Genomic DNA, 15,483 nt, shown 5'->3' on the forward strand with positions numbered 1-15,483 from the left:
GAGGTATCTCTATCCCACAGCTTAGCTAGTGTGGCAGACAGGATAATGGTCCCCCCAAAATGTCCATGCCCTAATCCTTGAAACATGTGAATATGTTACCTTACATTGAAAATGGGACTTTACAGATGTGCTAATTTAAAGATATTGAGTTGTGAGATTATCCTGAAATATCTGGGTGGGCCCAATGTAGTCATAAAGGTCCTTATAAGAGGGATGCAGGAGGGTCAGTCAGAAGCCGATGTGACAGTGGAAGTAGGGAGAGAGACTGGAAGATGCTACACTGGCTGCTGGCTTTGAAGATGGAGGAAAGAGCCACAAGCCAAGGAATGTAGGCTGCCCGTAGAAGCGGGAAAAGGAAAGGAACCGTGTTCTCCCCTAGCATCTCCAGGAGGAATGCAGCCCTGATGATGCGTTTTGAACTTCTGACTTCCAGAATTATTATAATTAACAAATTTGTGTTTGTTTTAAACGTATATATACATATATATATATATGTATATATACATATATACGTATCCACAAATTCTTGGATACCTCCGAGTTTGACTGCCTTCCCCTTGGGTGGACTGTATTTAGTGAGTCACTTCTAGCGAATAAAATGTGGCATAATTGATGATACGTAATTTCCAAGACTACGTCATAAAAGGCAAGTGACTTCCTCCTTGCTGTCTCTGGGATCACTTGCTTTGGGGAAAGCCAGCTGCCATGTTGTGGAGTCACTCAAGCAGCTCTGTGAAGAGGCCCACCTGATAAGGAACTGAGCCCTCCTGCCAGCAGTCATGAAGGAACTACATTTTCCTGCCAACCCCGTTGCCACTGAGCCTTTCTATAAAAGGGCTGTCCAGCCCCAATCAGGCCTTCAGATGACTGCAGTCATGGCTGATATCTTGCCTACAACCTCAAGAGAAACCTTGAACCAGAACACCAAGCTAAGTGACTCCCAAATTTCTGACCACAGAAACTGTGAGACACAAATGCTTGTTGTTTAAGCCATTAAGCTTTAGGGTCATCTGTTATGCAGCAATAGATAATTGATATAGTATGAAACATGGTTAACATGGTGCCTGGTATACATATATAAGTACTGAATAAATTATAGTTTTTATTCTTATTGTTAAGAAACTTATTTTTCTTCCCCTGTTATTCTAGTCTTCCCATTTTCTCTCCACTTGGAACAGTGATCCTTAACCATAACTGCACATTAAAATCAAAAAACAAAACAAAACAAACAGACAGAAAAAAAACCAAAAACAAAAACAAAACTAAAAAAAGCCATAGGGCCCAAAGCCTTAGGCCAGATTAATTAAATGAAAAATTCCGGATGGGCTCAAACATCAATATATTTTGAAAATTACTGTAGCAGTTTTCATGGACAGGGAGGGTAAAGGGCCACTGCTATAGGAACAGTAACATTTAAATAAGGACTGCTAAAATTCTATGACCTCTGAACTTAAGAGCATAAAGTTGTATTTCTTGCTAATTCATCAAAATAGGCTTTACACACTGAGGAAAATGTGTTGCAAAAAAAAAAAAAAAAAACAGTTTAAAAACTGTCCACTGAAATAACATGTGATCTTATAGCCAGCCTCCTTTGAAAGGAATGAAGCAATCTTTAACTAGAGGAGTTTATCAACTAGGCAGAGAGACCACAGGATAATTCTGTTGACCTTGCAGCAGCAAAATGGACTATTTGTGGATTGTATTCCAAAGGACAGTTAATGTTTTCCTTGGTTAATGTGCTGAACTGGAATTCCTTCTTTCCTGTTTATATTTTCTTTCTCTCTGTCAAGCATAAGTACCAAAGAAACATTTGCTGAATATGAATTATCTGCTTAAGGCATCTAGGAAAAAATTAATTACGAATTTGTTTAAATATCTTTTAGTTGATAAAAAAAAAGGTCTGCATATTTCATACTGAAAATACGGAGCCACGAAATAGGGAATCTATAATTAACATAGAAGAGTTTGTCATTTCATCCCCTTGCATAACCCAGGGAAAGAAATAATCCACCAGGAGTCAGGTCTCTACCAAAATGAGTTTTTACCTTTCTATCTTGTCATCTGGGTAGCTCATTGGCAAAGGAGTGAATCATATGGTAATTCCTGGGCTAAGCAGGCTCATTATGGTCCAATGAAAGTCTGTTACTAAGATTTGGACACTAAGTTGCATATATTTAAAAGGCATTTTGTTGAATGTAGATTTTGTGGGTGGCGCTTTAGAAGATTATGAAGATTCTGCCCCTGACTCAGCAGGTTTGCAACACCATTGACAAAATGAAAGTTGGTATGTAATGTACTTCAAGTTTTTGCATTTTAAACCATGAATAAAATATAATTTCAAAGAAAAGGATTACAAGCATGGATCAAGTTTGATAGAGAAGGTAAGTAGGAGAAGGCAGTATTTGGTTCTAATAAGTAAGAGTGCTAGGTCCTTGGTATTTGATGACCAGATCATGATATAGTTGGAATAAATAAGGAGAAAGGAGAGCATCTAGGCTGGAAGAGAATCACAAAAGCAAAAATAAGCATCACGTGGGGAGTAGTGAAATGACTGACTTATATAAAGTGGAAGTTTAGTTGAAAAGGAGTAAGGAATAAGGAGACCAAGACCATATGATGTTGAAGCCTTGAAGACCAGGCTGAGTACCCAGAAGTCACTGAAGATTCTTGAACAGATTGAAATTGGGGGGATGTGTACAGAGAAGAGGGTAAGCGGAGTAATCAATATGCTGGATGATTTGGAAAGAGTAGAAAGTTAGAGAGAGAGAGAGACAAATCTCAGACATGGTAGAGATGAATCAAGAAACTTAACTTGCTGATTAATTAGATAAATAGTCTCCCTTTAGTGGGTATGTTTTACCCTGAGGACCAGCTTCATGTGGCCAGTAGCCATCAATAGATAGTGATGGAGATAAAAATATAATCAACAAATAATTTACTTTGTACCATATCTTCATTATCCATTCCATTCTTTATCCATATCCATGGAAGCAACATGGTTGCTTCCATGTCTTGGCTACTGTAAGTTTTTTTGGGGGGGGTTGTTTGTTTTTTGGCCGTGCTGCACAGCACATGGGATCTTAGTTCCCCGATGATCAACCAGGGATCGAACCCACGCCCCTTGTATTGGAAGTGTGGAGTCTTAACCACTGGACCACTAGGGAAGTCCCTGATGTCTTGGCTATTGTAAACAGTGCTGCAATGAACATTGGGGTGCATGTATCCTTTTGGAGCATGTTTTTCTCTGGATATATGCCCAGGAGTGGGATTGCAGGATCATATGGTAGCTCCATTTTTAGTTTTTTAAAGAACCTCCATGCTGTTCTCCACAGTGGCTGTACCAATTTACATTCCCACCAACACTGCAAGAGGGTTCCCTTTTCTCCACACCCTCTCCAGCATTTATTGTTGGCAGATTTTTTGATGATAGCCATTTTGACTGGTGTGAGGTGATATCTCATTATAGTTTTGATTTGCATTTCTCTAAGAATTAGCGATGTTGAGCATCTTTTCATGTGCTTCTTGGCCATCTGTATGTCTTCTTTGGAGAAATATCTATTTAGGTCTTCTGCCCATTTTTTGATTGGTTGTTTGTTTTGATGATACTAAGCCACATGAGCTGTTTGTAAATTTTTGGAGACTAATCCCTGTCGGTCACATCATTTGCAAATATTTTCTCCCATTCTGTGGGTTGTCTTTTCATTTTGTTTATGGTTTCCTTTGCTGTGCAAAAGCTTTTGAGTTTAATTAGGTCCCTTTTGTTTATATTTGTTTTTATTTCCATTACTCTGGGAGATGGATTGAAAACGATATTGCTGCGATTTATGACAGAAAGTGTTCTTTCTGCCTATGTTTTCCTCTAAGAGTTTTATAGTGTCCGGTCTCACATTTAGGTCTTTAATCTATCTTGAGCTTATTTTTGTGTATGGTGTTAAAGAATTTTCTAATGTCATTTTTTTACATATAGCTGTCCAGTTTTCCCAGCACTATTTATTGAAGAGACTGTCTTTCCACTGTTGTATAGTCTTGCCTCCTTTGTCATAGATTAATTGACCATAGGTGCATGGGTTTATTTCTGGGCTTTATATCCTGTTCCATTGATCTATATTTCTATTCTATTACTCAGCCATTAAAAAGAATGAAATAATGCCATTTGCAGCAACATGGATGGACCTAGAGATTATCATACTGAGTGAAGTAAGTCAGACAGAGAAAGAGAAATATAGTATGATATTGCTTATATGCAGAATCTATTGATAAAAAGAAATGATTCAAATGAATTTATTTACAAAACAGAAACAGACTCACAGATTTAGAGAATGAACTTATGGTTACCAGGGGCGGGGGTGGGGGGAAGGGTGGGGAGAAGTGATAGGGAGTTTGGAATCGACATGTACACACTGCTATATTTAAAATGGAGAACCAACAAGGACCTACTGTATAGCACAGGGAACTCTACTCAATATTACGTAACAACCTAAATGGGAAAAGAATTTGAAAAAGAATAGATACATGTATATGTATAACTGAATCACTTTGTTGTACACCTGAAACTAACACAACATTGTTAATCAACTGCACTCCAATATAAAATAAAAAGTTAAAACAAAACAAAGAAAAACCAAATAACCTACTTTGAACATTTGAGTCACAAATCTATAAATCAGGAGTGTGATTCTGTAGTCCTGTAATTCTTGTAAAATCCTGTAATTCAGTTGGAATACATGGAAAAACTTGCAAAGACATTTTCAGTAAATGTCCATCTTTCTCTTTTAGATGAACTATATTTCAGCAGAAAAAAAGGTTTCGACTGTGATACATACTTAAAATATTCCTTTTAAAATGACATTGTTACATGTAGGAATTTGTTTCCTCCATTCCTAATCAAAAGTACCTGACATTTTAAGTTCTCGTTTATCTTGTTTGATCTTATACTAGACATCTAGTACTCTAAGTGGGAGGGTTGGTCTAAATTTTGTCCCTTACAAGAAGTGTATATTGTTATTAATAGTCATATTACTATAAAAATAAGATTTCCTTATGTGTTTGAAACATTTCTTTCTTTCTTTTGCTCAGTAACTAACTTTTAGGTAGGCTTTCTGATGTAATGATAGTATCAAATGATCCAGAAAACAGTGGGGAATATTCTCAGTGGCCTGTAGGCCTCTCCATAGTGCTGATTGAGTGTCCTCACAACATGGCTACTAGGTTCTCCACAGAACTAGAGCCTATGCCCTTTTCTGAAGGCTAAATGTGTGGAGCAATGGCCTCCCTGTCTAGTGATTTGGCCTTGGAGGAATTTGCTTAACATTCTCTAGAAACGGTTTATTTCTATCAATAGGGGTTTTTTCATATTCTCTTCTGACCAGCTGACTTGTCGTAAATGAGTGGATTGGCAGCTGTTTACAACTTTATTTGAAGAATACTAGTTCCTGTAGTATGAAAGTGGTTTGAAGAAGTAATGCTATTAGACCCTTAGCAAAACAAAGTACATCTTTTGTTTTTGTTTTCTGATGTAACTGTATTCTAGATTAGCTAATAAAACAATGCGAGAACTTCCACTTCTCATAAGGGTCAAAATTTAGGCCAGTCCTCCTACTGAGAACAATAAAAGCTGGACAAAATATACTTGCTTGGAATTGCTTGGAGACATCAGAGATCTAACAAGGCAGAATTATGGGAAAGACATAGAAAATAAGAAAATCTAGAGAGGTGAGCCTGCCATAAGGGGCAGGACTTTTTCACTCAGATGTCTGCTGACCCCAGAAAACATACCTGAAAGGCTGAGAAACTGAACAGGGCTCCTGACAGCCCTATGAAATAGAGGAATAAAACTGGAGTCTAGAACCCTCCAAAGCTGGGGTGAGTCTGGTAAATACCCCAGGCTTTGGATTGAGACACTGCATAGCTACCCACTAGGAGTAAGAATGAACTGTAAGTAGACTGTCCTCTCAGAACCTAAAGCTCAACTTCAAGTCAGTTTTAATCCTTGAAATTGAATCAAGCTGATCTCAGGTTGCTGGTTTCTAAACCTGCTGATGGCAAAGTCAAGTCTCTCTCAAGGAAGAGAATGTCATCAAGGTCTCAAATTATCTCTACAAATGTTCACATACCATGTCCACTATTTTAATAATAGTCAGGCTCATGAGGAGATAAAACAGGACGGATGAAAAAAACAATAAAAATAGAAGGTAATGGAAACATGGGGCTCCACATAATAAATTTAGCACACACAGACTTTTAAAAAATACTCTTAACATGTTCTGTGAGATTTTTAAAAAGACTGGAAATTTGTGAAGAGAACTAGAAACGATACAAAATGAACCAACTGAAAAATTCAAGAACTGTATTTTAAAACTTGATTGATGGGTGGATTAGCTATTTATTGCTATGTAACAAATCATCACAAGACTTAGTAACTTAAAGCAGCAATAATCACCTAATCTTTCTCATAGTTTCTGTGAGTCAGAAATTCAGGAATTCTCTTATGAGGTTTCCATCAGTTATTGGCTGGGGGACAGTTATCTAAAGACATAACTGGGGCTGGAGCCATCTTGAGGGGGTTCACTTATATGGATTGGAAGTTGGTTCCTTTCAATGTGAGCTTCTCCAAGGAACTACTCGAGTGTCCTCATGACATGGTGGCTGGTTTTCCTCAGAACTAGAAATCCAATAGCATGAGGCAGAAGATGGAATGCTTTTGATGACCTAGCCTCAAAAGTCTCACACCACCACTTCTGTTATACCCTATGATATTCTATCATACCTATCTGGTCATATAGATCAGCACTGATCTAACGTAAGAGGAAGCTACCCACGGGTGTAAATACTAGATGGTGAGAGTTTTGGGGGTTGGAGGGCCCACTTGTTAACTGGCTACTGTGAGTAGACACAGCAGAAGAATTAGTAAACAGGGAAAGGGAATTAGTGAACAGACTAGAATACAAAGAAACAAAAGGATAGAAAATCCAGAAGAGGGGGTATGGATATGACATGTAATTGGATTTTCAGAGGAGAGGAGAGAGACTAAGGCGGAAGCAGTATTTGAAGAGATAACAACTGTGAATCTCCCAAAACTAATGAAAGATATGAAGGTACAAATTCAAGAAGCCCTATGAATTCCAAGCAGGATGAAAGTGCAAAACCATTGTCTCTCCCACACTATATGCACATATAATTGGTCTTTGCTTAAAATTTTTAGCCTCTATTTGAAAACATTATTGCTGGTTTGAATGCGTTGTTCATTTTTATAATTTTGGAAGAGTCCTGCCTTAATATGATGTGAGGGTTTGGTATTGTTTGTATTTCATTCTTAATTGTTCCTAGTCCTTGGTTATTAGCCTTTGGATCAGCCTGAAGCACTATATAAAGGGAAAATGTACATTATGACAAAGAATAAAACTCTCATTAACTTGATGTTATCTAGCTATCTAGCATTCAACTATTACTAACTGGTACTTTCATACATGTAGAAAGCGGTGACAGTTGAAATTTATGAAAATGATTTTGAAGTATTGAAATCCCATCAGAATCTTTCTTTTAACATTATGATGTATTTATTATATTTGGGAGGTTCAATACATCATCATGTAATCCAGTTGGTTAGAAATTGACCGTATGTATAACTTTAGTAACTGAGTATCTGAATAACCACAGACACCATTCCTTGGCCATGCTGTATCAACAACAGTTAACTTGCTATATACCTGACTCTTTTGTTTAGAAACACTGCTACTCTTGCTTCTACTAGTTGTTTTCAAATGGCAATTATTTTAAGTGATGGCAAGAATTTAACAATAGAAATTGATTAACATCAAGCCCCCGAAATGTTGGGGGGATTGGTACGGAGTGTCCATTTAGAGGATGCTGTCCATTTTGAGATGGCATCTGGTTCTTGTTCATGACAGGTAGGGATGGCTATTCCAGCTTAACGAGTAATTTGGTGACTGTCATAAGGAAGCAACTACCTTAAAACAGATTGGATTTAGCCCATTATCTCCTAGACTGGCCTCTCTTTCATTCAAAAAAAAAAAATCCTCAGATGAACTTGATTTTCTCTAAATATAAGAGCATTTAAAATAAGTGTCTTAAGAAGTCAGTTTCCGTTATCAAACTATATGATTCTATTTGTTTCTTCAAAGTTTAATAAAAAAACTTGGGCATATGAGGCATCCATATTACACCTTTCATTTCCCAATTTGTAACAAATTCAACTCATGTTGTTTGACGGTTTTCAATTTCATTACAAAGAATGACTTCATCCTAGTATAAACCACCAGCTTTACTGTACCAGGGCAAAGTTCAGAAGTAATGTTGTTTGTAAACATCCAGTTTAAAATAGTGGGGAAGGAGATGCTCCCACAGTTGGAGAAAATAAATCTAACCTTTGTAATTAGAAATTAAAGTACATTTTCTACTGTTGGTAATTATTATGCTTTATCATCTGAGACCACAAATAGCTAGATCCACAACTGTTATGAAGGACTGCCAAACCAATACAGCATGATTTCAGATATCATGAAGTGTACAAACAATATTTTCTGGAAGGGTGTGTACTTCTCCTTTTAAGTGTAAGAGAAGAAATGCTTTCATAGGAATTACATTTTTTAAGTCTACTTCCTCGCCATGTGACTGAAGTTTAAAGTTCCTTTCTTAGTGCATCTCCCCAGGAATGTTCTGTTTCTGGCACCCTGTGGCACAGATTTTGGTGCTGTTAAAAATCAAGCTGCCTAATTAGTTTAATAGGTGTTAGAAGTGGTCATGTAATTTTATAGACAGATATCTTAGGCACAGATAAGAAGTCGCCCTCCAGGTGATTCTGTGCTATAGGGCTGATCAGAAATTTGATCCTGGCTCTGGGTGGGTTCCCATAGTAATCAAAATCTATTCTCCATGCGTGAGATTTCATTATACCTAATCAGCCCAGATTTAATGAAATCTCACACATAGTGTACAGATTCTGTATTCCGTTGGAATCCCCCAGAGCCATGATTGCGCTTCTGATCAGTGATCAGCTCTACAGCTGAACTGAAGTGCTCAGTTACCTGCCAACTGGGTGATGCTTCCACACTGCAACCAGTGTTGGAACTAAAATGCTTGGAAGAGAGTGGGCTGGGAGTGAAAGTGTTTCTGGTGGAAAAGATCTTCCGCCAAATTCACAGAAAAGTGATCGGTTCCCACTTAATCCAGTGAAACATGGTTACTCTCTGTGAACCAAGAGGATGCCAGGTTTCCAGCACCAAGAAGGGGATTCTAGGTTTCTACCCTTAGTCATCCTGCCCTGCTGTTTACTGAGCACACCAGGCACTAGGTTCAGAACTGTGCTTTATCTTATTTGATCTTCACAATAACACAATGAGGAGTGTATTATCACCCCCATTTTACAGATAAGAAAACTGAGGCTCAAAGCCTTTGAGTCTATTGCACGAGGCCACCGAACTTCTGTAGTAGAGCTTGTACCCAAACCTAAATCCTCCAGACCCTCAAACCCTACACATAACCATTATGCCACATCGCATTTCCTCTCCTTTCAGTAGTTTTCATCCCACCTTCTCTGTCTACTCTTCCTTCTCCTCCACTGGCATCTGAAGTGAGGCAAGGGGCTCAGTCACCCAAGATCGCCCCCCTACTTCCAGCACCAATCACAAGTCTAGGTTTTACCTGTACTTCTAAGCAGTCAGCTACAAATCAAAGGTTCCCACAAGCCCTTCCCTCAGGTTCCTTTAATTTGCTAGAGCAGTTCACAGTCCTTGGGGAAAACAGTTTACCTACTGTTTACCAGTTTATTATAAAAGGACCAGGGGAGGGGGTTGGAGGAGGGATGGAGTGGGAGGTCGAGGTCAGCAGAGGCAGGCTTTTACATATGAAATGGATAAGCAGCAAGGTCCTACTGTATGGCACAGAGAACTATGGTCAGTATCCTGTGATAAACCATAATGGAAAAGAGTAATTTTAAAAAGAATGTAGCTAAAAATAAATAAATAAAAGGATCAGATAAAGGATACGGATGGAAGGGATGCACAGGGCAAGGTGTGTGGGGAGGTGTGAGGAGCATCTCCATGTGTTCATGAACCTGGAAGCTCTCTGAACTTTGGGGGATTTTTATTTTCACATAGGCATGATCAATGATTAACTCCGTTTCCAGCCCGTCCCCTCTCTGGACACTGGGGGGTAGGGCTGAAATTTTCAAGCCCCTAATCATCGCTCGGTCTTTCTGGTGACCGGAGCCCACCCAGGAGCCCACCAGGAGTTACCCCATTAGAGCAAAAGACACTCCTATCACCCAGAAAATTCCAAGGGATTTAGGAGCTGTGTGCTAGGAGCCAGGGGCAGAGATGAATATATATTTTTCCTACTATTTCACAGTAGGTTCTTAATAAATACTCCTCTCCCCGCCGTTCCCCTTTACAAGATGGGGTGTCTAATGAGGTGAGAAATGCCAAGCATGGCAGATACCTCAGCTTTGGCCTGTGATTTCTTGGGAGAAACAATCCTCTCTTCTCTATTTTATTGAGTTGTTATTACACAGACCTGTCCTGGGGCCTACAGAGCAAGGTAGCATAGTGATTAACAATATGGGCTTTGGACTGGAATCCCTTGGCTTTGCCAATTGCTGCTGTCTGACCTTGGCAAATTACCTACCTCTCCAGGCCTCCGTTTGCTCATGTTTAAAGTGTAGGGAGGGAGGGAATGGGGGATATGCCTACTTTGTAAGGTTGTAACAGGGACTAAATTAAATAACATATATAAAACATTTAGTACGGTTCCCAGTATACAGTGAGCTAAATAAATGATAATGATTATTACTATTATTTAATATTATTGCTATGGTTATTCTTTTTATACTCTTCGGCTAAAATAACTTTAAAGAAATGCCGAGACTATCTCTTGCCATTTTAATTGGACCCTGTTTTTGAAGAAAGCCGCTTACCTTCCTAGTCTGATAAGGGCAGTAATCAGTGACTTATTTACTGATAAGCTCTGTTTTCCTTTGGCACAGAAGCTGATCCTAACGCAGGCAGTGTGTTCTGTTTCCCACGACACCTTTGAATAAAATGCCATTTCCTCAGGAACAGCTAGAAATACCGATGCTAATTTTTCCTGAGCTCAGGAAAAGCAAGAGCGCTCCCACTGTGGTGGGCTGAAGGAGCTCTCCAGAAGCATTACGTCATCCTAATTTGCACTGCCAGGGGATGAGCTCATGGGGCGGGGTCTCACGGGGCTGCAGCTGTGCCGGTTCCTCACTTGCGGGATGTGCGTCCTCCAACTCGCCTCTCCCTGCTGCCCGCCCCACCCACCCACTGCCGCCTGCGCCACACAAGAGGCACTGCGTGATGAATGATTTAAAACGGGAGGTGAAGTCCTGCAAAATATACTCAGGCATCAGAAGGCACAAAAAAGGCAAACTGTGCATTTTCGTCATTTTGTATTACTTTAGAAAGAACACACACACAACTGCAGAACAGTTGTCAGTGAGAAGAGACTTGTGTTGGTTGTCTTTGCTTGTCTTTGTCTAGAGCAGCATCTTTCCGCTTTTCTGCTTCACACAACAGCTTGATCTATGGCTGAACCCAGGCTGGATCTGAGAGGATCACAATCTGGCCCTGAGCCATAGCTGTGGCAAGGGTGAAACATGCGAGCCATTTCCCCTTCTTTTCATTATTATATGTATTGTGAGTATATTTATACTCCTGCTAATCTACCTGGCAGTATAGGGAAGGGTTAAACACACAGACTTCAGAGTCAGGCAGCCTGAGCCTGGATCTCAATACAGACACATGCACTATCTTTAGGACAGTGAGAACTGTCACCTCTGCAAGCCTCAGTTTTCCACCTGCAAAATGGGGATAATAGTGAAGACTAGATCAAAAGACTGCTGCAGATATTAACTGAATATTGCATGGTAATCACTAAGCACAGTGCCTGGTCCATGGAATGTACTCAGTGAATTGTGAGTGATCATTAGTAAGATAAACATGCTCAACTGCTCTATTAACTAGTCACTGCAAGAGTATATATATATGTACAAATATATATATTTAAAATATAAATTGGAAGGTGGATGTAAATGTACTATAAGATATACTTCCAAGGAAATTATTCATTCATGAAAAAGACCTGTTTTTTTACCTTTTATTATAGAAATTTTCAAACATACACTGAAATCGAATCATATACTCAACCCCTCACATACCCGTCACCCCAGTTCAAAAATCATCAACATTTTGGCAGCTTTGTTTCATCTACTCCCCACCCTTTCTTTTTTTAAAAAAACATTTTTTTAAATTTATTTATTTATTTATTTTTGGCATTGGGTCTTCGTTGCTGCACGCGGGCTTTCTCTAGCTGCAGAGAGAGGGGGCTACTCCTTGCTGTAGTTCGCAGGCTTCTCATTGCGGTGGTTTCTCTTGTTGCAGAGCACAGGCTCTAGGCTCACGGGCTTCAGTAGTTGTGGCACACAGGCTCAGTAGTTGTGGCTTACGGGCTCTAGAGCGCAGGCTCAGTAGTTGTGGCGCACGGGCGCAGTTGCTCTGCGGCATGTGGGATCTTCCGGGACCAGGGATCGAACCTGTGTCCCATGCATTGGCAGGCGGATTCTTAACCACTGCGCCACCAGGGAAGTCCCACACGCTTTCTTTTCAAGTGGAGTATTTTAAGGGCAAATCCCAGATATTATATCATTGTACCTGTAATACTTGAGTGTGCGCCTCTAACAGAAAAGGATTTTATTTTTAATTTAACCCTACAACGTAAAATAATTCCTTATTATCATCTAATGTCCGGTCCATATTCAAATTTCCACAATTATTCAAAAGTGTTTTCTTCTACCTTAAAAAAAATCCACAGAAAATGTTCCTCAATGCGTTTCTAAATATGTGAATTCTTGGCTTTTTCAGAGCTATATTTCAAACATTAATAAACACAGATATTGATATTCATGCAGTAGGACCAAAACAGATTACTAATTTGCTTTTGTTAATTGTTAATCTGAATGATTTGTCTTAAAGTAAGAGGCTCTGTGTTGGTTAGAATGACTAAATAAATAATGAATATGTGTTAATTTTTTAGTCGTTAATTTTATATCTGTGATTCAGACGGCCAGTATTTTAATGTGCTCGTTATCTAAGCATATGACTTTAAAATCTTACTTAAACCAACACTTAGTGTATAAACAAGATCATAATTTATTCTTTTTGCTGCAGATACTAGCTTGTTTCATCTTAATTTAATGTCTGTGAATCACTATACAGTAGAAATTTATTTGGAAGGTATTTTAACGTTCAGATTGCCAATAGCTGTTCTTGGTTAAATGTAAACATTTAATTTAACTTTCAGAAAATACATCTTTTTCCATTTAAGGGGAAGCTCTGTATGACTCCTGATGTGTTTAAAATTCATATAGTCAGTGTTACAGTACATCTCCAGGGAGGCATGAGTTATGTCCACAAAAATTTATGTGTGTGCTCTATTTTTCATAAAGGATAGAGTCTCTCACTGCTGAACATAAGTTCCCAGGATGACATCATATTCTTTGACAAGTCAAGGTCACTCAAAGCTTCTGTGATCTGGCCTCATTCCTTCCCTAGCAGTATCCCGCATAACTTCCGCTTTCCCCGTCCCCCATATACCTAAGACTCCAGCTGTGTTGGACAACTGGCCTTTCTCTTTGTGCTTTTCCATCCCTGCTCTCTTCTCAAGCTATTCCACATACCTGAGGCAGAGTTGCCAAATGTAGTAAATAAAAATACAGGAGGCCCAGTTAATTTTGAATCTCAGATAAACAATGAATACATTTTTAGTGTAAGTATATCCCCAGTATTGCATGGGACATACTAATACAAAAATGTTATTTGCTGTTTATCTGAAATTCAGTTTTAACTGACAGAGTCCCGGGTTTTGTCTGGTGATGCTAACCTAAGGAAACTTTTCAAGGGCTGGCTTTTCTTCCAAGTAGCCTTCCTGAGTGCCACCCTGCTACCACAGCATTTTGCTGGAACCTCTAATTACATATAGAAGCACCCCAGTATTTTTTAACTAGTCGTATGTATGTGTGTCTCCTTACCACTTTATAACACAAACACCGTGTCTTAATCCTAGAGTTCTGGGATTTAGCATTTACACCCCACTCCCCCTTCCCGCTCCAGAGGTTGGATAACATTAACCCCTCACAGCATTTTTCCCAGTGCTTTTGGGTTTTTTTTGTTTTGTTTTGTTTTCTTCATGTAAATCTGTATGGCCTATATTCACCATTATTGATTCCTAACGATGTACCAGGCACTGTGATAAGCAGTGGACGTAAAGAGGCAAATTAGATAAGTTCTGACCATTAGGAACTCACAGTTCATGGTCTCAAGGTAGAAACACATAACTAGATAGGTATTTTGGTAGGTATGATGTATTTGATAGATATTTATTAAAAACCCAATATATGTCAGGCACTGTTCTAGGCACTGAGCGTGCAGCCAACACAAGGAAAGCCCATGTTCTCCTGGAGTTCATTTCCTGAAGAAGGACTATCCAATGGCTAGATGTGAGTGAGAGTTTCCAGGTAACCTTCCAAGACTTCTCATGAATAGCTGAGTCCTAAAGTAAAGTAGGAGTTTGCTAGACAGGTGAGGGGTGGGAAATGAGCACTTCAGGAAGAAAACTGGACAAATGCAAAGGAATGGACTAAAAAAGCCCAGAATAGAGCCTCTGTAAGGACAGGGACTTGGTCATGTCTGCACTGATATGTCCCCATGCATTGACTTGTGATGGGCACAGAGGAAGCACTTGATAAATAGTTGAAGGAATGAATGAAGGCAAGCATGGTGTACTCAGGGAAAAGAAAGGGGATTGGAATGACCCAGGGCTAAAAGCTGGGAAGTGTCACTGTAAAAGCAGACAATGGGCAGATGATGAAGGGCTTTATAAAACATACTTAGAAATGTGAATTCAAATTATAAACATTGGCAAGACACTGGAAAATTTTCAGACCTAGAGTGGCACGATTCCATTTAACTTCTGAAGAGGTTGCTTGGATGGCATTGGGGACAATAGGTTAAATGGCATGGAGACCAGGGAGACCAGCTAAGTGGCTATTGTTTTGGGAGGATGGACAAGGGCCAGTATTAGGCGGTGGTGGTGAAATATCAAAATGGGAGACAGATTTTAGGGTTATTTCTAAAGTAAAATCAACAAAAGGTTGGATCAGTTCGGTCTAAGGGGTCAAGAAGGGGGACAAGGCCTGGACAGCTCCCACATTTCTGGCTTCTACAACTGACTGGACAAAAAGGTTCCATTAGGGCACAACAGGAGTACAGTTTTAGAACATCTGGACAGGAGATATTGGGGGAAATCATCAGTGACTATTGAGAGTTAAAGCCATGATGATGGATGAAGCCAGCCAGAGAGAGTATATAAAATTAAATTAGAAGGGGGCCTGGGGAATGCCATTTTGCAGATATGTATTTGTCATGTACACACACACACACACACACATAT

General features: G+C 39.3%; 1 protein-coding gene across 1 annotated transcript in view; it reads left to right on the plus strand.

The window, feature by feature from the left end:
• The window catches only part of ZNF704 (zinc finger protein 704), a 208,234-nt gene that overhangs the window by 119,934 nt on the left and 72,817 nt on the right, over positions 1–15,483 (plus strand). The window lies entirely within an intron of this gene.

The sequence above is a fragment of the Aethalodelphis obliquidens genome, unplaced genomic scaffold (genome assembly GCF_003676395.1).
Source record: "Aethalodelphis obliquidens isolate GAN/ISIS:26980383/991018 unplaced genomic scaffold, ASM367639v1 scaffold68, whole genome shotgun sequence".
Taxonomy (NCBI): domain Eukaryota; kingdom Metazoa; phylum Chordata; class Mammalia; order Artiodactyla; family Delphinidae; genus Aethalodelphis; species Aethalodelphis obliquidens.